Raw genomic sequence first — 22,276 nt, forward strand, 5'->3', positions numbered from 1 at the left:
CACACACACGTGCGCACACACACACAGCTCCCTACCTGGGAAGGGTCATAGCTCTGCAGATGCCTACAGTTAAGTCATGCTTCTTTCTAGTCCAGTGATGTGGTTTCCCAGCATCCCTACTGAGTCACTTTGTGTGTATCCAGGAACCAAATATAATCAGGATATTTTTTGTGATCATTAAAATACAGAGGTAATTAATGTTATTCATAATATATCAGAAACAGGGTGAGATCTTAAAGTGTATTCAGAATCATGACATCAAAGACATCAATCAAAGACATCAAAGGAAGATGAAATTATGTGCAGCCCAGCCATATGGTTGAATGAACCTTATTTTATTGTCTTTTTGATAATTGGTCATCTAAATGCCATTTACTGGGAAAGTCATGTAAAGAATCCATTTTGCCCATCGCTAAGAACAACAGCAATAACAACTATAATTTTTTGAGTGTTCGCTTGATACCAGATGTTTTGCCAAATGCTTTACCTACCCATGATCTCATGTCATCTTTCATGATTAATGGGAGCTTCTGATGCCACCATTAATAAATAAACCTCCTGGGGCTCCTGGGTGGCTCAGTCAGTTAAGTGTCTGACTTTGGCTCAGGTCATGATCTCAGGGCTTGTGAGTTCGAGCCCCACGTCAAGTTCTGTGCTGACAGCTCAGAGCCTGGAGCCTGCTTTGGATTCTGTGTCTCCAACTCTCTCTCTGCCTCTCCCCTGATCTCTCTCTCAAAAATAATTGCTTCCTTCATCTCCTTGTGTTGTTGGTTTCCGTGACTTTAATAAAATCATTCCTGGGGTGCCTGGGTGGCTCACTCAGTTAAGCGTCCAACTCTTGATTTTGGCTCAGGTCATGATCTTACGGTTCGTGAGTTCAAGCCCCACATCAGGCTCTGTGCTGGCAGCGTAGAGCCTGCTTGGATTGTCTCTCTTTCTCCCTTTCTTGGCCCTCCCCCCACCTCCATTCATACTGTCTCTCTGAAAATAAAGAAATAAACTTAAAAAAATTAAAATAATTTCTGAAAAGGAAGATTCTTTGCTTTGATGCAGCAGGTGTTAACTGGATCATTCTGTGTTTTCCCAGACTGTGCAAGGCTCTGCAGGGTGTATGGTGAGGGCCATTCTTCTGCTTTTTCCTTGCTCTTTATTTTACCCCAAACCCATGAAGTCACATTAGATTGGGGACTGCCTGTTGATGGATGTGTCCCATGTTCTCCCCAAACTAGTTTCTTCTGTCACTTCCATTCAGTTTTAATGTAATGATAGAACTGACACCTCTTTTCTCCCCTTTGAAGAGGATGTACTTTCCACTGCTTGGAAGAAACCAGTTGTTAACTTACAGTCACTGGAAGAAACCAGTTGTTAACTTACAGTTAAACTTTTAACCATCTGTTTTAAAACATACCCAGGATTTGTTTTAATCACATGTGGTTAGACGCACAGACACAGAATGACTGTCATGATGGAAGTGTATATGCACAGATCCCTAGAAACAGAACGCATGCCACGCCATGCCCCATGGGGCTACATGGGGAAGCACCAGGGTCGGTCAGAAGGCAGAAGGAGAGTGAAGGGGAAGTGCAGGTAAAAGTCTTTATTGTGGTTTCACCAGGAAGGAATGGATGAGGTAGGGTGAGTAGGTTTAGGATTGACCACTTTGAATCATTTCAGTGGACTCCAAGGTGTGGGGACTGCACAACTGGAATGATTAGGCTCTGGGTTGATTTAGGGCAGCAGTCAACATGTGAGAGCTTGATAAAGGAGGTAGTCGGGGGTATGGGTTCTGGATTGGTTGGTTTACATAGGAAGGGTGTATTCTCAGGCAAGTAGTTTGCTGTGTCTAAGAATTCGCTATCCCTGAGAGTCATCAAGGACTCACATGTCAGAAAATCAAGAATATAGAAAAAAAGAAAATATAATCACCATTCTTTAAAATATTTACCCAAGAGGGGCGCCCGGGTGACTCGGTTGGTTGGGCATCAGACTTCGGCTCAGGTCATGATCTCGAGGTTCGTGAGTTCTGTGCTGATAGCTCAGAGCCTGGAGCCTGCTTCGGATTCTGTGTCTCCCTTTCTCTCTGCCCCTCCCCTGCTCGCGTTCTATCTCTCAAAAATAAATAAACATTAAAAAAATTATTTTCAATAAAAAATCAAATAAAATATTTACCCAAGACATAATAAACTTGTGTGTCTGGCCCCTGCACTTCTGGAGCTGGTGCAGTACTTGAGCCACTGCTGTGTACACGGTGGGCCCTCAATTAGTGTTTGTTCGGTAAGTGCTGAATGAATGCTCCAACCTGGTGCCTGCAATATACAGAAGTGCCTACAGAGTTTCTCTGCCCTCAAGGAGTATACAGTCTAGTTGGAGGAAGAAACACATAAATGCATATATTATAACATAATTGCCATAAGGAAATCTGTAATTATCTTCAAAACTACTCCTCCTAGAGTCCCCGTGGCTAGAGAATGACCTCTTGGTCTATCCAGCCATTTAAGCCAGAACGTGAATGATCCTAGCTCCTCTCGCGTCTCCACCCCACTCCCAACAGCGCCCCCAGCCATCAAGTTTTGCTCATTCTCCCTTCTAAATCTATCACCAGGTTTGTCCCTGCTTCTCCATCTTACTGACTGTGAGAGAGACGCCACGTGGCCGCGCTGAGGGAAAACCACTGCCGTCCAGCTTTCTTACACACCCTCCTAGAGCCTCCCGGAGTCAGAGCGGGTGGGACGCCCCCATCCCCGCTGTGCTCTGTTCCGCAGCAGGGCCCCAGCACTAATTCGGAGCAGCTGCGCCCCCGTGGCTGCTGGGCATCTGGGAGGAGAACAGCATGGGAGGGGCGCCTGGTGAGGGTGAGGCGGGAGCCCTCCACCCACGGGGGCTTAACCACCACCCAGAGAGTCTCTTTCAAAATGTTCTCATCCCTAGAAACCGCTGTCTCTGGCAGGGGCCCAGAGCCAGCACAAGGCCAGAGACAATTTTGAGGTCCCTCGGTCCTCCCACCTCCTCTTGGTGTGTCCCCTTCCAGAGGGGCCTGGTGCCCGCTGACTGTGCTGGCAGCCCCTCTGTGTCACTCGGTCACGTGGGTGGAAGGTAAAGGTGGCTCCCCCTGTTGGTATTTGTGCCGGAAAAGAGCATGGGGAGGAGCACAAGGCGTAGCATAAAGTGATGACTTTCTACAAGAGTCGGGAACCTGTTGGTTCATGGAGGACATCTGTGTGTGCCCCAGAGCACAGTTACAATTTGTTCCTCCACTTTTCCAGCCAGGGCTAGGAGAACACGCCCGGGGGAAGAAGGTTGGTGGCCAGAGGCTGCAGTCCAGCTTCCACTGTCTGGGTGTGCAAACTCTGACTGAGGTTCAGAGGCCTAAAAGGAAGGTGTATGTGTTTTGGGGGGCTGTTACAACAAGACATCAGACTGAGAGGCCTAAACAACACATATTTATTCTCTCACGGTTCTGGAGGCTCGTAGTTCAAGATCAGGATGTCAGCAGGTTCGGTTTCTCCTGAGGCCTCTCTCCTTGGTTTGCAGATGGCTGCCTCCTTATGTGTCCTCTCATTGCCTTTTCCCTGTGCGTGCATGTCCCCAGTGTCTCTCTGTGTGTCTAAATTGCCTCTTCTGAGGATGCCAGGCATATTGTAATCCATTAGGGCTCACCCTAACGACCTCATTTTAGCTAAATCATCTCATTAAAGGCCCTACTTCCACATACACTCACGTTCTGAGTTATTAGAAGTTAGGGCTTCCACATGTGAATTTGGGGAGGACACAATTCAGCCCGTAGCAGAAGGCTAGCATGGTGGCAGAAACTTAGAACTGCAGTTCTCAAAAATGTTCAGGTAGCCAAGAATGGCGTTCGTTCCGAACAATGTTGAACCAGTGGATTCCATTATATGAACTAAGAACAACTTCACTGACAGAAAATAGGATGTTGTGTTAAGAGTGCAATCTAAACTCCCAGTGAACAAAATGAGCGTGGGGAAGGGAAAAATTGTTAACTAAGCAGACTAGCAGTTTTGAGTTTTTGCTGCAATAGTTGCTTACTTGCTCAATTACTGTTTCATCCACTGCACTTGCTGACAAAACAGGAGCAGGTGCCAGAGTTTTGTGAACTTTCTGAGTGAAAACCTGAAACTGACAAAATTCCATGTACTGAATACATTTTCTGTATGTTTTTGGAAAAACGCTCTATTGTTCAGTTTTAGCAATGGAAACATCATCAATATTCCAGAGGCACATATTTTGGGAAGCCCCATTCTTATGTGTCTTCTGTAGTTAGTCAGAAGACTTATGGGACAAATAACACTTTTTAATGATCACTGAAAGGGGATTTAAGAGGCTAATTATTTGCAGTCTGGCTTCTCCATCGATCTTTTCATTTATTCAACATAATTGATTAAGCACCTTCAGTAACGTTTAAATCAGGGACACCTGGGTGGCTCAGTCGGTTAAGTGTCCGACTTCAGCTCAGGTCATGATCTCATTGTTCATGAGTTTGAGCCCCACATCTGGCTGTCTGCTGTCAGTACAGAGCCCACTTCAGATCCTCTGTCCCTCTCTCTCTCTGCCCCTTCCCTGCTGGTTCTCTCTCTCTCTCTCTCTCTCTCAAAATAAATAAACTTAAAAAAATAATGTTTAAGTTAATATTCTGATAGGTGAAAAGGGATGTGCATAACACTGTGTAGACAGTAGTGATAGGGAAGTGATGAGAAGCCACCCTTGCCTTGAGGACCTCATGCTATCCGTTAAGAATTTTGGCTGTAAACACCACAATGCATTCTGGCTGGTTTAAATCAGGGAAGCAATTTGTTAAAGAAGTTATAGCAGAGAAAGAACCAGCTTGGAAGCAAAGTAGCCAGTCTGGGCAATGCACTGCTCCAGTGGCAACCCTTTTGCCCCTATTGGTGCCTGGGCACCAATGCTTGACATTGAGCACAAGACACTCCTGGAAGATTCCCTGCTGCTGCTGTCTCTGAGAGTTGGATGTCTGCAGCTGCCTGTGCCCGAATGACTTCCACGAGGCAACCACTGCTTCATGTTTCTTACATCTGATTGGCAAGAGAAGCTTAGAAAGCAGGTTTCTGCCTTCCACCTTAAAGATGTGTGGAATCAAGAGATGGGAAATTCTGCAAACACAGGAAAGGTGTCAAAAAGCATTGGGAAGACAAAAAAGCGTGGCAGATGTCTACTCTAAGCTTCTAGTCTAATGGAGGAAACAGATGTATATTCAAAAATTAGTGGGAATAGTGTTACAATTAAGATGGCAATGATGGAGACCAGAAAAGGAGTTGTTAACAGCCTGGAATGGTCAGGGAAGGCTTCCTGGAGGAGGTGAACTCATCTTGATGGATGAAGCAAAAGGGGGGCAAGCTTGGGGCTAAATTAAAAACAAGGACCCTTGCTGTCTTGCTTTAAACGTGCCTCCACAGTAAGTGTGCCAGACTTAATAAATGGAAACTGATGAAACAAAAAGAAAAGGCAGATTGGAATCAGAATGCATTAGTGGAGGACTCATGTGAGAGCTGGCTGGGAAATGCTTAGGGCATCCCGCGTGGGGCTGCCTGCATAATCGACTTGGCTCGTGTCCTTTTCCCTCCCAGCTCCACTCCCTTCAGATGTCCTAATAGGTTATGGCTTCCAGGAGGAAACATGCTGTGCATTTTCAGAAGGGTTTTTGGAAATACAAAGCCCGACTCTTTTTTCTTTCTTAAAAAATAATGTTATTGTAAAAGTAATAAGAAAAGTGTAGAGTGGAAAGTGCAAGTTCTTTCAATAACTACCATTTATGTATTTATATAGTATCTTTTTTAAAATCTCAAATGCGGGGTGCCTGGGTGGCTCAGTCGGTTAAGCGGCCGACTTCGGCTCAGGTCATGATCTCACGGTCCGTGAGCTCGAGCCCCGCGTCGTGCTCTGTGCTGACAGCTCAGAGCCTGGAGCCTGTTTCAGATTCTGTGTCTCCCTCTCTCTCTGACCCTCCCCCGTTCATGCTCTGTCTCTCCCTGTCTCAAAAATAAATAAACGTTAAAAAACAATTAAAAAAAAATCTCAAATGCAATCAACTTACATTACACCTGCTTTACAATACTTCCCTCCCCATTTTCCATATCTTAGATTTCTTAAAAAGTGAGTCTTAGATGTATTTGGTTAATAAATATTTCTTAATCACGAGGAGGTGAAGAGTAAGTCTGTTTTTAAGGCTGACGTTAGTTTTGAGAGTTGAAATACGGGGCCCTGCTCCTCCCCAAATCTGTTTCTCCTGCATTTTCCCACCTGGGTAAATGGTATCACGCAGTGATTGCTGTTGTGCAGGAACTTTGCCACCAGCCTTCATTCCTCCCTCTACCACCCCACAACTTTCCATCAGCAAGTACTGCTGTCTCTTCCTCCACATTCACCTTCGCCCTGCTGCCATCCCCACACAAGGCATCTTCCTCTCCTGCCTGGACTAAGGTTTCCTGAGCAGGTTTTCTCCAGTCCATTCTTCTCACTGTAGCCAAATGATATTTCAGAACAGAAGTGTCTGTTATATAAAACTTTCCAGAGCTGGCTCCCTGTTGCTCTCGGATAAAATTCAATGTCTTACAAGTTATGGCTACTGACCACGCTGCACCCCATTCTCCTTCCTCCCGCCATCAGCCAGAACCGTGGTCATTACGCCAGCATGCCCTTAGGTTGGGTTTCCGACACAGGACCCATACCCCCAAACGCCCCCCCCCCCCCCATCCTCTCCACTCTAGGGAGCTGGTTTCTTATCTGTTAGGTCTCGGCTTACATGGCACTTCCTCCAAGTGCATTCCCCTGATTTTTTGTCTAAATAATGCTCCTTCCAACCTGGTATTTTCTTATTGCGGTTTCCTGTTTATTTCTCTTCTGGCACTTAACACAGTCATCTATATTTTTCTGGTTTACTTATCATTATCACTCCCCCTAAAATCTGAGTTCTGAGGAGGTGGGATCTTATCTGCCTTGTTGGCACTGTATCCACAGCCTCTGGCTCAGAATGTTCAATACATGTTTCATGAGGGAATGAAGCAGTCTAGGACCTTCCAGCCCTCTGCCAGACCTCTTCCAACTCTGCCTTTGAGGCGCTCTCTCTCCATTCCTGGGAGGTTACCATCAGCCTCAAATTTATACCAGGCTGCCCCCAACACACACACACCTGCCGCAGACACTGGGGAATTCTCAGGCTTTGTGCTTCTCTTATCCCGTGCTCGGTGATGGCGGCCAAACACGGATGACCCACATTTCATCCTCCCACGTCTTAGTGAGGCCAGCCCATCCCCCAGGTCTTTGCTGCCTGCTGTGTGAGTAGTAGATGATAAAACAGGCTCCCGTGGGCCTCCCCTGCAGGTGTGTGAGAGACTGGAAAGCACTCTGAATTTGGAGGCAGCTCAGCTTTGGAGACCTACCCCTCCCCTCTCTATGTAACTGGGAAACTCACTGTATCCTGAGCTTCCCTTTCCTCATGTATAGAATATGAGTAGAGGTCCTTGTTCTAGGCTTCTTACAGGGCCAATGAGTGATGTTTGTGCATGTCTGTTGCCAGTTGTAAGTGTGTTATAGTAGGACTTTGTCCAGCACGAGTAGGCTGTCATTGAGAATGAGGAGCGTAGACTTGGAGAAGAGAAAGCCAGATCAAACCAGTTGACTGGACAAAGTTCCCGTCCCCTTCAGTGGATTGAGAGTACCTCTTAAAATCACGGTGTGCAGGGAAAGCAGGGACCTGGTCCTGTACACTCACCTATGGTCCAAAGCACTGGTTTGGCCAACAAAAATATTCACCATTCTAATAGTAAAGAGCCAAATGAGAGCTTCCTAGCAAACAATAGACAATGAGTCAAGAGTCAATAAACTTGGCTGTATTTCTTCACTTTGGTGAGATGTCATTTGGGCCTTTTTGAGAGTAAGGTTAGTTGAAATTCTTCCTTCCAATACTGTCTCTCACAGTGAATACGCAAGCCTGCACTCAATGAAGCCAAGGCTCTTGCTATAAAATCAACCAAGAAATGGTCTCTGACCACCTATGGGCATCTGCTACAGTCACAAGGAAATCTGAGATTCTGTCTCTGCCCCTTTAAGGCAAAGTTTCTCAACCACAGCACTACTGACATTTTGGGTGGGATAATTCTTTGTGTTTCTAGAAGGGGTCTGTCCTGGTGTTGAAGGATGCTTAGCAGCCTCCTCTGGCCTCTATCCACTAGATGCCAGGAGCACGACAACACTGTCTGCCACACATACTTATGACAGCCAAATATGTCTCTAGACATTGCCAAATGTCCCCTGGGGGCAAAATCCCTCTTCAGAACCACTACCATAAGGGAAAGAATTGTCCAGTAAATGGGATGGACATAAAGAATTCTAAAGGTAAGTATACTTTAAGCTAAATGTGAACCATGAATGTATTTATGCAAGTTACCTGGCTGTCTGGGTGTTGAAGGGCACTTGATTTTCAACATGGTAAGTCTTAATAGTGGTGGGACAAAGATGGTCCTTGGCCCCACCTGATATGATGCTTCTTTATAGCTTTTATCTAGCCTAGGAATATTCAGGGATTTACATGCTGCTTGGTTGCAGAGATTAGTTTGTCTTAATAAAGTCAATGTCTGTGACATCGAACTTCATTTATAAAATGACTAATAACCAGTTTGTTGGGAGGATTGAGCTAGTTCATGTGGCATTCTCAGTCTCCAATGTATAGGTATCTTTTTGAATTGTTATTAAGTAATTTCTCTGTCCTATGGTATTTATATTATAGCTGTTCTGCAATGCGCATCTTCCATGCTCTGTTAATTTGATCTGCATCCCATTTGATGCTCACAGTGCACCATCGGTGACATGATGCATGATGCCCATTTTACAGATAGAAGAAGTGAGGCTTGGAAAGGTTTAGCATCTTGTCAGGGTCCCACAGCCTGTAGAGGGTGGGGAAAGTATTTGGGCTCTCATTGTTCCACTTTCAAGGACTACACTGGAAGGAATGAGAGCTTGGGAGTTCAAGGTCTGTCCCCAACCTTTTTCTTCCATCTGTCAACTTAAGAGCAATCTTAAGGTTGTTTTCAATATACTTGGCTTCTCCACCCAAAGGGATTACACCTTCCAAGATGACAAAGAGTGTATCTTGTAACTCTTTCTATCTTAAGGGTCATACACAGAGTGGATGCTTAATATATATTTGCTGTTTTATTTTTCTTAACTCCTGTGTACTTTTAGCAAGACTTAATTGAGGAGGAGTAAAAATTCTTCATGTCTCCTAAGGAATGGAAATTTGTCTTACAAGTTAGCTCCAGGGATAAATTATTTCTTCTTTACCCTCTAATTTTGGATACCATGAGGAGTAGCTGTTTTGACAAGAGGAATTGAATAGCGTTGCTACATTTCACATATATCAGTTGCTCTTTCTGCAGAACCTGATGGTATTACCTGTGAGGGATGGATGCATGTGATTCTGACTTCAAGTTCATCTCTGGTTAGCTGGGGCACAGGAGAGGGTCAGCCCTCTTTTCTGTTGTAAGGAGGACAATTCAGCCAAGGAAGAGAGAACTACTCAGAGAGCCAAGCCACCAATAGGGGTGTGTGTTTCTCTGTCACTGTGTGCCTGTGCACGTGTGTGTGTGTGTGTGTGTGTGTCTGTGTCTGTGTCTATGTCTGTGTGTTTGTGTGAGAAAGGAAGTTTGGGTTGGAGTGGGGGAGAAATCTCTACCTGGTGAATGGCTGAGGGGTCCTCCCACTCAACAGACCTCAGGGATTAGTGTTAGTGGTGTTGACATGTTATAACATTTTAAAACCCAAGACTGTCTTGGTTATCTGGGTTACATTGTTTTTGCTCTCAAATGAAAAAGGAGCTTTTGGGGGTGGATATTTGTTGATGAGTCTCACGGCCAAGCTAACTGCTGGATCTGTCTAAATGATACCATTGATTTCAAGGCCTTCAAACACTGTTGTGTCCTCTGGAGGTTGTGTATATCCTAATAAATTTAGAGTGAGTTCCTTGCTTTATTTCCAGGTTAGGGGAAAACACTACTCCAGCCTTGGTTTGGCCTCTCAGAGTGTTTTCAAGCTTAAAATTCTTGGCCTTTTGACTTGCAAGTGGTTGATTTACATCCTAAGAGCCTTTTCAGTGTGGCTAGTGTTTTTGTTGATTTTGTTCTAGTTGTTTTATTTTAAATTTCCAAATCCAGGAAATTGCTATGGCATGCCTAGTTAAGAGGCCCGGAGTGAAGGGGCCCCCATATTTTCCTGGCAAGTTTTCCATTCATCTGTTGATGGATACTTGGGTTGTTTCTACCTTTTGGCTGTTGTGAATAGTGCTGTGAACACTCATGTGTAAGTATTTGTTTGAATTCCTGTTTTCAGTCCTTTGGAGTATACACTTATGAGTCAAATTACTCAATCATATGATAATTCTGCATTTAACATTGTGAGGGCTCAGCATTGGTTTTGATGATTTAGCTCCTGATTTACTGTTGGGACCATTAGAGGGGCTTTGCTAGACTCGTGGAATCTGATTGTTCAAAAGAACCTTAAAGATCATTTAATATAGCTTCTCACCCATCTCAAGAAGTCTGACTACAGGGAACATCACTGAAGCCTCTCTGCCCCCTCCATGCATAATTCTGGAGCAGAGTGGTACCTACCTCCCAAGAATGGCCAGTTTTGGCCAGTGCCATCTGTCGGCTTGCCCTAGCTCTACACTATAAAGAAGTTTTGTTTGTTTGCTGGTTTTTTAACCTGCAATCCATATACTCCTGGGATTTATCCACAGATGAACTTTGGTGTGGAGAAGTGAGAGAAAAGTTTATAACTGTCATTGCTCTTTAAAGGATTCCTGGGGGCACCTGGGTGGCTCACTCGGTTAAGCATCTGACTTTGGCTCAGGTCAAGACTCTCCATTCCCAAGTTCAAGCCCCCCATCAGGCTCTGTGTTGACATCTCAGAGCCTGGAGCCTGCTTCTGATTCTGTGTCTCCTTCTCCCTTTCTCTTCCCCTCCTCCATTCGTGCTTCTCTCTCTCTCAAAAATAAATAAACATTAAAAAAAAGAAAAAAAGAAGGATTCCTGAACCACTGTTCTGGAGTGACCCAATAATGCCATCTCTTTCTTCTACCCATGATCCTTCAGAAGTTTGCTGGCTGACCGTTGCTTGATTGACAGCTGCCCTCTACTCACCTCTGCTCTCTAGATGCAAAGATCAGCAAAGGATGATGTTTTCCCAAACACCCACCTATAAGAGGACAGAGCCCAGGGTGGAAGGCTGTGCAAAAGGAGCTGAGAGGCTGAAGAGCATGCCAGGTCCCTGGTGTGGGCCCCACTGCCTGTGACCTTGGTCACCTGTGGTTTACTGCAGATGCATAAAGAATTTGCTAAGAGATTGTTTTGCTTGGAGAGAAAGCCATTTCTGAAAAAGCTGAGAAAGTCCTTGAAAGTTCCACAGTTTATAATGTTGGTAGGGTGGAGAAAATATCATGATTAGCTCTTTTTTAAAATAAACTTGTTATTAAAATATAATGTACATAAAGAAAGTGTACAATTGTAAGAGTACATTCTATGTGATGCTATTCATATAATATATAATAACAGAATGTATATATGGTATTAAAAGTCAGGATATTGGTTACCTCCTGGTGGGTTGTACCTAGAAAAGAACACAAGGGGTGCCCCTGAGGCTGATTATGTCCCAATTTTTGATGGGAACAACTCCTTGTGATTTAACAGAATCCTAAATAGTATTTAGTATGCACCAAACTGAGAATAGAAAAATCCTGGGGTTAATGTGGTTCAGACAGCTAAGCCTGCTGTTTGGGGATACCCATACCCTTGGTTTCTGTCTTCCTGGCATCCTTACCCCTCTCTTGCTTTGGAGCCTGCCCTTTCTTCTCATTCTCAATCCACATGTCTCGCGTGGTCTGTTACTCGATGGCTCTAGGAGCTGGGACATAACTCAGAGGCTGGTAAATGATAATAGGTGCATGATCCAAGTCAGACCATGAGACTCCATCCTGGGACTTCTGCTAGAGCCACTGGAAAGAGACACATGCCCTCAGCTGAGGTTTCTAAGCCTGTAGGACATAAACTTGGGCTGCTGGTGTCCATCTTTGCTACCATGCACAGAGTGCCAACTGGAAATGATGCCAGCATGGAAGGCAGAGAAATCAAGATTCCTGGTGACAAGCATTTATGGATCCAGCCATATTGACAGCTATCTCCATTCCCCATGGACTTTTCATTTATATGAGTCAATAAATTCCCCTTGCTGCTTCTGTTCTTCAGATTGAATTTCTATCCTTTGTCTCCATTGGTTCTACTGTTGAAACAGATTTGTGTCTCCGGTGATCAAAACTATTAGATCTACCTGTCCAAATTTGACTTCTGCCACTGTGGCACACAGTCTCTCTGTGAGCCCCTGTGAGTGCAGTGACAGCTCCAGATTGTGAGGGTTGGGGGTGGAGAGATTGGGGGAACTTTAGGAATAGTTGTTGGAGTGGAGGGATGGGCTGAAGGGGACTTGTTCTGAAGTTGTTTGCTCACACAGCATTTTTGTCTAGTGTGCTTATTTGGGATGGCCAGCGGGTGCTTATTGCTGTTACTGGGTGCCTGCTTCTTTCCATCCTCCTGGTACTTGGCTAATGATGCCCTTTTCTGTCTATAAGACAGAAGTACAAGAGATGAGATCACATAGCTTGGTGGAGTTTATCAACCTGCTGGAGATAAACAAGAATGGCCCAACAATGACCTTCTATTACCCATTTTATACAAACTCTGTATTTTAAAATATTCCAACCTATAAAGTGCAGAAGGGAATGCTAAGATGGCAGTTTTTGGAATAAAGTTGTTAAGGTGGTCCTATCTGGGGGGTCAGAGAAAGGCACTAAATTAGACCCATCTAAATCAGAGGCATACCTAATCGTACTTTGTGTTTTGCCACATAGATTTTCAGCTATTCGCTGGTTGGAAAATATTCTTCAATAAAACATTTAATGATTAATGATAACTTTATAAGTAAACGAAAGAATATCATAAAATAATAAGTTTATTTGTTTTTGGCTTATTTTCCTATCACTGCTTATGTTCTTTTTTTCAAAAAAATTTTTAATGTTTATTTACTTTTGAGAGAGACAGAATGCAAGTGGGGGAGGGACAGAGACAGAGGGAGACACACAATCTGAAGCAGGCTCCAGGCTCTGTGCTGACAGCTCGATATGGGGCTCGAACTCATGAACCATGAGATCATGACGTGAGCCGAAGTCGGACGCTTCACTGACTGAGCCAACCAGGCGCCCCTCACTGCTGATGTTCTGTCTGAAAGTCCATGCAGGGCTAGTGGGCAACCTCAGTGTGTCAGGGAGTCTGTTTCAGTTCATGGCTGTGAGTAGCCCTTTGGTAAATATATTGATTTGACCTAATTTGATGCTAGTTCTTTGCACTGAATGCTACATGTCTAACAGTAGCCATATAGCCTTGTCTCAACTTGACATTCAACCCTTTGACTCATTTTCTCACCTGGAGGCGAACAACTACAATATAAGGGACTTTTACAAGGTCCGTAGGAAAAAATATTTTAGATCTCAAAATTACTTACGAAGATAGAACCATATACTCTCTTATCACTGAGAAGATGTTTATAGAGATGACCCCTGGTTCAGTCACCACATTTTTATCAGAGAGCAAAAATGTTTTGGTTAGTCAGTGGCAGAATAAGGCTAGACTCCAGGTCTCTGGTGCTGCCTAACCCACAGGTGTGCCCACTTACACCTTGGGACTGAGAGAGACTTGGCCACGTCCTAGAACTTCGAGACAACCTACTTACTGTTAGAAGAGGGGAGATGGAGTCAGAAGAAGGTCCTGGTGCTGCGCAGAGTTCACGCAAATGTACGTCCTTTGTATGTCTCTTTAGCTTCTAATAGATGCATAATGGAGACAGGAATAGCCACTGGTCACTTGACAGTTTCATTTTTAGAAGTTGTTACAAATTCCTCTTCCCATTATGTGGCTTACAGGGGTGGCTGAGATAATGCAAATGTGACTTTTAGGTTTCATTTCTTTTCTCTCCCTTCCTCTGGTGGAAAGGCTAGAGCGCAGTGGTTTCCAGAAGTAAAATGTGCCAGGAATTTATAGCTGGATAAATCTGCTTTTGAACCGTACCATGACCACCGGCATTAAAATTAGCACTTCCTGAGGGCCTTTTACAGGCCAAGGGTTCCGAATTTTCACAAGACCCTTATGAGGCAGACATTACTATTTGGCCCTACTTTTCTGATGAGGAAACTGAGGTTCAGAGAGGTTAATTGATCGGCCCTGTTCTGCCTGACTGTATGCACAAGCCTCATTCACTGTGGAAGACCACAGGCCTCGAGAACAGCAATGAAAATGGACATTTTTGGAATGTTAGACAGATTGCAAGGTATGACATCTATGAGGGATTTAGATCATGGGATTTTCCCCCAGATCATTTCATTTCTGAGATCTGATGCTAATTTCCACATATCTGCACATTCTGATAACAGAAGCTCCCTGCAGTAAGTGAAAATCGTGAGGCTCCTCAGACAGATTTTGGGGGCAGACGTGTGTCCTTGCTCAGGGGCACCTTTAATGCTGTCTGGGGTGTGCTGTGTGTGCTGGGCTTGTCAGCGTGGGGAGCGCAGCTGATAGCGGGCAGCTTCTGGAGGCTTTGGCGATGGATCCCGGGGAGAGGGCACAGGGCAGCACGGTTCTCCTCCCAGTCTTGTTCTGCGCTTTCTAAAAATACTCCTGACAAACAGCTAATGGGCATTTTGGCCACACGGCTCTGAGCTGCTGCTGCCATTTGGAATGGGGCGTTTCTCTTTCAGACCTGCTCATCCTGATGTGTATATGATTGGGGTAGACCCGGCTGTGTCGTGTCCTGGAACTTCATCACGGCCTGCTCACAGGGGCCTTTAAAAAACAATAAAGACCCTTCTTCCCTCTTTTAGCAAGTGTTGTGTGTTCGTTTAACGAAGTGAAATGAGATGAAAGCTTCTTTGGGAAGAACCCAGCTGTAGCCATTGGCCAAGTATTGTTTAGTGATACACAAGGCCAGGGGGCCCCATCTCTCCAGAAGAGACCTGGTTTCTGAAATTGAGGAAGACTAAGGGGGCAGAAGTTTTTCAAAATTATATAATTGCTATGTAAATTGCCACAACCTTTTTGGAAAGCATGTTGACAATATGTAGATAGAGCCTCAAAGTGGGCCCCTGTCACCCTGTAATTACTTTTCTATAGATACCTTTTGAAGAACTAACTGGAAACAGGGTCAATTTTGTATTCATCGGAGCATCATTTAGCATAGTAAAAAAAAAAAGGGCCATAGCCTAAATTCCCGACAATAGAATTAGTAAAATAAATTATGGTGATCCATTTTCACAGGATTGCACAGTTATTTAAATGTCAGTCTTTGAAGAATTGTAATGATATGGTAAAATGTTTAAGATAAAGCAAGTGAAAATCCAAGCTTAAAAACTGCATATGGAGTGTGACCTCAATCAAGTACAAAATACTACAGGTATATGTGTGTGTGTGCGCACACACACTTTGGGAAAGACTGAAGAAAGTGTCCAAAATTGTGGCTGTCTCTGATTGGTGAGATTGTGGGTGACTTTATTCTCTTTGTGTATTTCTCCATTTTGTCCATTTTTGGACAATGAAACGGATTCGGTTAAGAGTCACGATTTTTTTTTCTTTTTTTTTTAAAGAAAGTTTCTTCCTGAAGGTTTTCTTACGGGTCTTGTACATAGGCGTCCATTGCTTCATAGTGAATTGGAACTGGGGCCTGCCTGTCGGGACAGCGGTGAGTTTTAGTCTGTGGAGGTAAACAAGAGGCTGGACGTAAGTGAAATCAAAGAGAAAACTGAACTTGCAATCAGAATAGTCAAGTTCTCACCCTGACTTTTCTCTCTTATGAGCTGAGAGCCCTGGGGAAACCATTAGGTATTCCCAAGTCCTCTCCTCATCCGGGTCTCTTCAGAAGGGGTGGATCTGCCCGTGCCAGTTCTAGGCAAGGCTTTGAACCACTCCCATGCTTGTGTGGATGTTTCCATGGTGTTTGTTCTTCTTTGCAGTGTTTCGTTCTCATTCTTGTGCTGTCTCCAGCGCTCCCCCCAAGGATAACTGCTCTGTGGAAAGGATCTAGTTCATTCTTTCAAACCCGTATTTATTAAATGCAAGGAGCATTGACTGGTAAATACTTAACCCATGGCCCTGCCTATGGATGGTTATGTTTTCATGAGGAAGGGGAACAACTGTAAATCAAAGGATGGCTGTCTCTCCAGCAAACTGTGGAGTGGGGCTCTCTGACCCGTGTGGTGGAGCTCAAGGGAGGTCGGCTTTGTTCCATGTTGAGTCTTGGCCCTCTGCCTGTGAACAGGTATGTTTGTGGGGAGGACATGCATCCTCTCTAGGCCTTCATGGATTCTTCATGCATGCATCAGAAATAATAATACTTCCTTTAAGGAATATTGTGAAAAGTAAAACCACACAAGTGAAATGGACAAAGTGCAAGGCAGAGGTTGCCCACTAGAAGGGCATGGGCTAAAACTCATTGCAGATGGTTTTGTTGGGTTTGCTGAGTGGTTAGTTTTTATTTTTTAAAGATTGAACTTATCTGTACTTAAAGAGATTTTATGGGACTCCTGGGTGGCTCAGTTGGTTAAGCATCAGACTCTTGATCTTGGCTCAGGTCATGGTCTCACAGTTCATGAGTTTGAGTCCCATGTCGGGATAGTGTGGAGCCTGCTTGGTATTCTCTCTCTCCCTCTCTATATGCCCCTCCCCCACTCATGCTCGCGCTCTCTCTCTCTCTTATTCAATAAATAAACTTTACAAAAAAATCAAGAGATTTCACATTTTGGAGTGTGGATTTTTTTTTTTTTTTTATTGGCTGTGCCCTGGAAGTCTGGCACCAGTCTGCTGGAGCTTACTGGTAGCTGTTCACTGTCACAGGAGCCCATGCCTCAGCAGCCACCATGTCCCAGCCATACTTCCATCCCTCCATAGCAGGAGGGGGGAGTAATGTTGCAGGACTGGGGGTTTTGAAGGCAGAATGTCCTACCCTGAGTCTCTGCTCTACCATTTGCTGGTTATGTGTCTTTGGCCACCTGGTAAACTTGCACAGCCTCAACTTTCTGGGGCCTCTCTTTCTTCATCTAAGTGGGATAATACTTGTATCTTCTTAGAGGATTGTGGCAAGGACTAAGTGAAAAAATGCATGTGAAACACTTAGAACAATGCATGGTGCACAGAGATGCTTGATGAGGTTTACCTGCTTGGTCTCTGAAGGCATTTGACTTATCAACTTCTGCTGGAAGATGTGAGCCAAATAATATTGTGTCTATTACTTATCTACCTATCTATCCATCCTGTAATTTCTGTGCTATATGTTATTTTGTAGTTCTGCATGAAAAAGTAGGATTCTAAATAAATTTAAAACCTCTTCTAAATATTCTTTTAGGTTACCTAGTCTATCCTTCCTTTTGGAGGATGTTATCTGCTCTCTTCACGTTGGTGAGTTTTGCCATGCCATCCATTGATCTTGACCTCCTGTGAGTCTACATAACATGCTTTCATGCTTGATTTTATTCTATTGCTAGTTGTTGCCTGTCTTTTATCTTTAACCAGAGTTTGAATTCTGTCATATTTTTCTGTTCCTGTATCCTGCATAATACCTAGCATAATAAATTGCTCACGGAATGCATGGCTGAAGTTATTGCTAGGAAAAGGTGAATAGCTCTTCTGAAGGCAGGCCTGGTGGCATCCACGTTCTTACAGGACAAATTTTTCATTGTAACAACATTACCTGTCCCTTCATTCTTCCGTCTGTCTATCCTCAGCAAGCACTTGTAGAGTGCCCACTCTGTCAGATTCTCAGCTGGGAGATTGATGCCTCAGATACTGAGGAAATGAAGGAAACATGCCTCATGGAAGAACATAAAAGGCCAGGCATCCATGATGTGAAGTTTGCTAACCCAGACAATGACTTCTCATTCTGAGACGCTAGTGGGTAAGAGAATATAATCAATATTTCCAGGCTCAAGTGACATCAAATGTGTAGTTTTTCTGTCCTAGTCTTTTTTTCCCCTTGATTGTGCCTATTTTGTAACCACAGGCGCAAGCAACTTCTTATGTCTGTTGTAACTGCATTCATTATACACAGCTGACCTCCAAAGTCCATGAAACTGGGTTTGTCTGGAACTTTCTGAGGTAGTTACTTTCTTTTCTTTTTTTCCTTTCCTTTTTTCTTTCTTTCTTTCTTTCTTTCTTTCTTTCTCCTATCTTTATTAATTTCTTTCTTTCTTTCTTTCTTTCTTTCTTTCTTTCTTTCTTTCTTTCTTTCTTGGTAGTTACTTTCTAAAGAATTTATAGGTGGAATTTTTTTTTCTTCCCACAATTGAACCACAAAGCATGGACCTTTTGAGGGCTATGACTTGGTTTTTGGCTTCACCTTGCTCTAAAGTGGTTTCCATTTCTAAGTCACACTCATGTACTGAAAATTATATCAGTTCCTTGAGATTTGGACAGAATTGTTAGTTTGGGTCTTTTAAAATCAGGGTGGGACATGCCTCACCCATGTTTACTGGCCATTAACAGGAGGGTCAAGAGTGGGCCTGCCACATCCTCATTAGCCAAAAAGTCCTTTCTGTCACAGTTGGTGTCCAAGAGAGGGTCTTAATTCACTTTAAAAATAAAAAGGAAAGAAAATTACTTGCTTAAAGAGCACCTTTTGATATTCTTATCATTTGAATGAGTCATATCTTTTTTCTTTTGACATTTATTCTCTTTGGTATTATCATGATGCTAATTCTAAAAAAGGAGAGAGATATTTTCCCTTTATAGTTTGAACAGGAAAGAATCTTATTGTAAAAAATACTGTATTCTCTTTTTCCTTTCTTTGTGTGTATAATTATTGAGGCTAGGGATATATTCAAATTATTTCAGAGGGTTTTAGTGAACTTACTAAAATTTTAATTGCTAAAAAATTCTACTCTTGGTAGGCTAAGAAGTTCTGTGTTAGTGTGGGTCACTTCTTTCTTTCTTTTTTTTTTAAAGTTTATTTATTTACTTTTGAGAGAGAGAGGGAGAGGGAGAGGGAGAGAGAGCAAAAGCAGGGGAGGGGCAGAGAGAGAGAGAGAGAGAGAATCTGAAGCAGGATCCAGACTCTGAGTTGTCAGCTCAGAGCCTGACATGGGGTTCAAAACCACTAACCGTGAGATCACGACCTGAGCCAAAGTAGGATGCTTAACCGACTGAGCCACCCAGGCACCCCTCCTGTGGGTCACTTCTGTCCCTCGCCCCCTCTGTGCCTGGGGTACTCCCAGGTCTGCCTGTCAGGCTTTACAAGGTCACTGGAGAGAGGGGAAGGAGCACTCTGGGTAAGCTCATTGATTGCCCTTGTCCCCACCTTCATAATTCAAATGAACAAACAGATATTAGTGTCCCATGGATGCCCATTGCCTTTCGTCTCTCTAGTACTTGTGCTCAGTATCATTTTTAATGTTTTGTTTTAAAGTAAATTTTTCATATTAACAAAGAAATTTGTGTTATTTTAGAAAAATCAGAACATATGAATAGACCAAAAGGGGAATAAAGGACAGTAATCTCACTTGCAAATAAAATCTGTGTGTATATGCATGCATGCATGCATGTGTGTGTGGCAAGAGAGAGATAAAGATGGAGATAGAGATAGAAACAGAAAGAACTAGACTTTAATCTCTGCCTGTTCGGTTCACTGTTATCCTTCCAGCATCTAGAATAGTGCTTGATACACAGTAGGTGCTCAATAAATATTTGCAGAAGGAAAATAAATGGATTCAGTGGACCTTCAAAGTCTCCCTCCTCTAGGAAGTTCTTACACGCCACCTGGAGAGACCTCCTTTTTCAGGTCTCACTAAACATACAGTCAAAACCACCTTCAATCACTTTTTCACTGTGCATACCTACCTCTTACCTCCACACTGCCACGCTCATTGGAGTCTTGTCCATTCCTGGAGAAGTGTGCCATTAGCCTTTTAGTGTTTGTGTTTTAGTACCTTTACTCTCTTTGGAGAAAATGAGTACTTTGTAACATCAATTTTTTTCTGTTTCAAGTTATACTTTTGTTCCCATGTCCTATCTTAGTGAAAATTTTCATTTTCTGGTGTAATGTTCATTGTGTACTTTTGTAGGAAGGTGTTCCCTAATCCATGTAAATGATTTTTTTTTTTACTATCAAGAACTAGACAGTCTGTTCTAGGAAACTGCATGTTAAATTTCAGCAGAATTTGTCTGAATTGTGCCTTTTACCATTGCCAAAATCTGGGAGGGAAAAAAAAATAAAACAAAAACTAGTGAAATTTGATCCATAAAGCCAAGTGGAGGGCCTAGCATTATAGCAAGCCACTGCATAGATTGTCCTTTAGAGCAACATAAAGTGACCAAATATGGGCTCAAAATAGAACTATGGGGCTCTAGCTGGTTTGGACTGCTTGGAAGTCAGGGACCTTTGGTTACATTCTGGGCATCCTGGGTAGGAGTCATTGCCAATCCTCAAAGAAATAAGAGAGTAGTATTGGCTTTGGCTAAGACAAATGCCTAGGTGCAGCTGGGACAAGGCCCTATGGCTTTGTATTCATGGTCTCAGGAAGCTGAAACTCTTAATATGAGTGGCTTCCTAAACAGATGAGATATTGGCCAACAAAGACAAATCAGTATCAACTTATCAGTCAACTCATTTTCTTGGCTGTCTAGAAGGTTGTCTTAAGAAGATTTTATGGCTTTCTCTCGGATCAGTGGGAAAGAGAGCTCTTTGTGGTCCATTAACAATGTCTGTCAAGGGGATGGTAATAGGAATGGGACAGGTGGGCTGGCTGTTTGCCATCCTTGGCAGAGAAAGTAATTGTGCTCAAAAATGGTATTTTAAATTATCACCCTTGGAGAAAGAAGTTATAAAGGGCCCTGTGACAGGATGACCATATGTTTGTTTTGTTTTGTTTTGTTTATCAAATTAGGATACTTTTGAGAGCGAAAGGGAGTGCTATTACCCTAGGAGTAAACTAGGACCTATGACACTTTGTTCATTGCAGATAACCCTCAAATGGAAAGATATTCCCTCCTGTATGTACTCACCCTGAATTTCAGGGGCTACTTGAGCAAGATCTCCCTTTCTACTGTGCTCTGTGCTATTTCCAGGGAGCCCTTAGATTAGGGTGTGTTTGTCTGAACTCTCCAACCTGACAAAGAGTCCTACCTCAACACACTTGGTGTGCAGAGGGGCTCACAGTGAGAGCTCCACAGCTTGGTGACTTTTCTGGTGATGCTGGCAGACTTCTAGGGCATGTTCAATGCTGGCTTCTGCTCCCCCTGATGGCAGAACCACCAAATCCATCTCCCAGGGTTGCCTTCCCACTCCCTGTGGTGTGAATAGCAATGCAACCCAAAAACTCAGCCCCAGAAGCCTGCGCCAAAGACATGCTGGCCATCATTCCGTACCCCAGAGCTGAGTGTTCACACCACAGCCTGCATGCCATGAATGAATGATGGTAGAAGTCTGTTTACTGAGCATGAGAGAGTTGGGATTCCTTAGGTATGTTACTTTTTTTCTTTATCAACAGTCTAGATCTTTTATTCCCAAGAAGGCCTCCCCTTCCTTAAGATTCCCATGAATAAATTTAGGTGGTGGGGGTCTGAATTTCAAATGATGCAGTGGGTGGCTGATTCTTGACTGCAGAGATTCCTTCTGGAAATGGCTGGTCAGCTCTATTCGTGGTAAGCTGGTTGACTTTGCTCAGACAAGCCACCTGGGAGAGCTAGGCCCATTTCCCAGAGTGAGAATCAAGCTTTTGATCAGACAAGTAAGGTCCTTGTCCTGCCACAACATCTTCATTTTTTTGCTTTGTTGCTGTTGTTTAGTTGCCAATATGACCTGAGTCAGAAGACTGGGATTTTATTTTATTTTTTTATTATTATTTTTTTTAATTTATTTTTGGGACAGAGAGAGACAGAGCATGAACGGGGGAGGGGCAGAGAGAGAGGGAGACACAGAATCGGAAACAGGCTCCAGGCTCCGAGCCATCAGCCCAGAGCCTGATGCGGGGCTCGAACCCACAGACCGCGAGATCGTGACCTGGCTGAAGTCGGACGCTTAACCGACTGCACCATCCAGGCGCCCCAAGAAGACTGGGATTTTAAACCTGACTTTGTCACAAATGATCTGTGTGACTGTGGACACATCACTTCCCCTCCCCCGCCCCTTTCTTCCTCTGTGAAATGGACGGTGGACCAGATCAATG

General features: G+C 43.7%; 1 protein-coding gene and 1 long non-coding RNA gene across 6 annotated transcripts in view; one reads left to right on the plus strand and one right to left on the minus strand.

Annotated features, from left to right (window-relative positions):
* The window catches only part of PDZD2 (PDZ domain containing 2), a 364,618-nt gene that overhangs the window by 60,340 nt on the left and 282,002 nt on the right, over positions 1 to 22,276 (plus strand). The gene's annotated exons all lie outside the window — the stretch shown is intronic.
* On the minus strand, positions 2,541 to 13,921 carry LOC109267745 (uncharacterized). Of its 2 annotated transcripts, none has more exons than XR_008423677.1 (3): positions 13,807 to 13,921; positions 6,399 to 6,490; positions 2,541 to 4,134 (listed from the first exon to the last, which is right to left on the minus strand). It is a non-coding gene; the product is annotated as an uncharacterized LOC109267745 (long non-coding RNA). The 2 variants fall into 2 exon arrangements; XR_008423676.1 differs by having other exon boundaries at positions 2,541 to 3,618; positions 4,045 to 6,490.

This window comes from Panthera pardus, unplaced genomic scaffold (genome assembly GCF_024362965.1).
Source record: "Panthera pardus isolate Hobbes unplaced genomic scaffold, ASM2436296v1 HiC_scaffold_2, whole genome shotgun sequence".
Taxonomy (NCBI): Eukaryota; Metazoa; Chordata; class Mammalia; order Carnivora; family Felidae; genus Panthera; species Panthera pardus.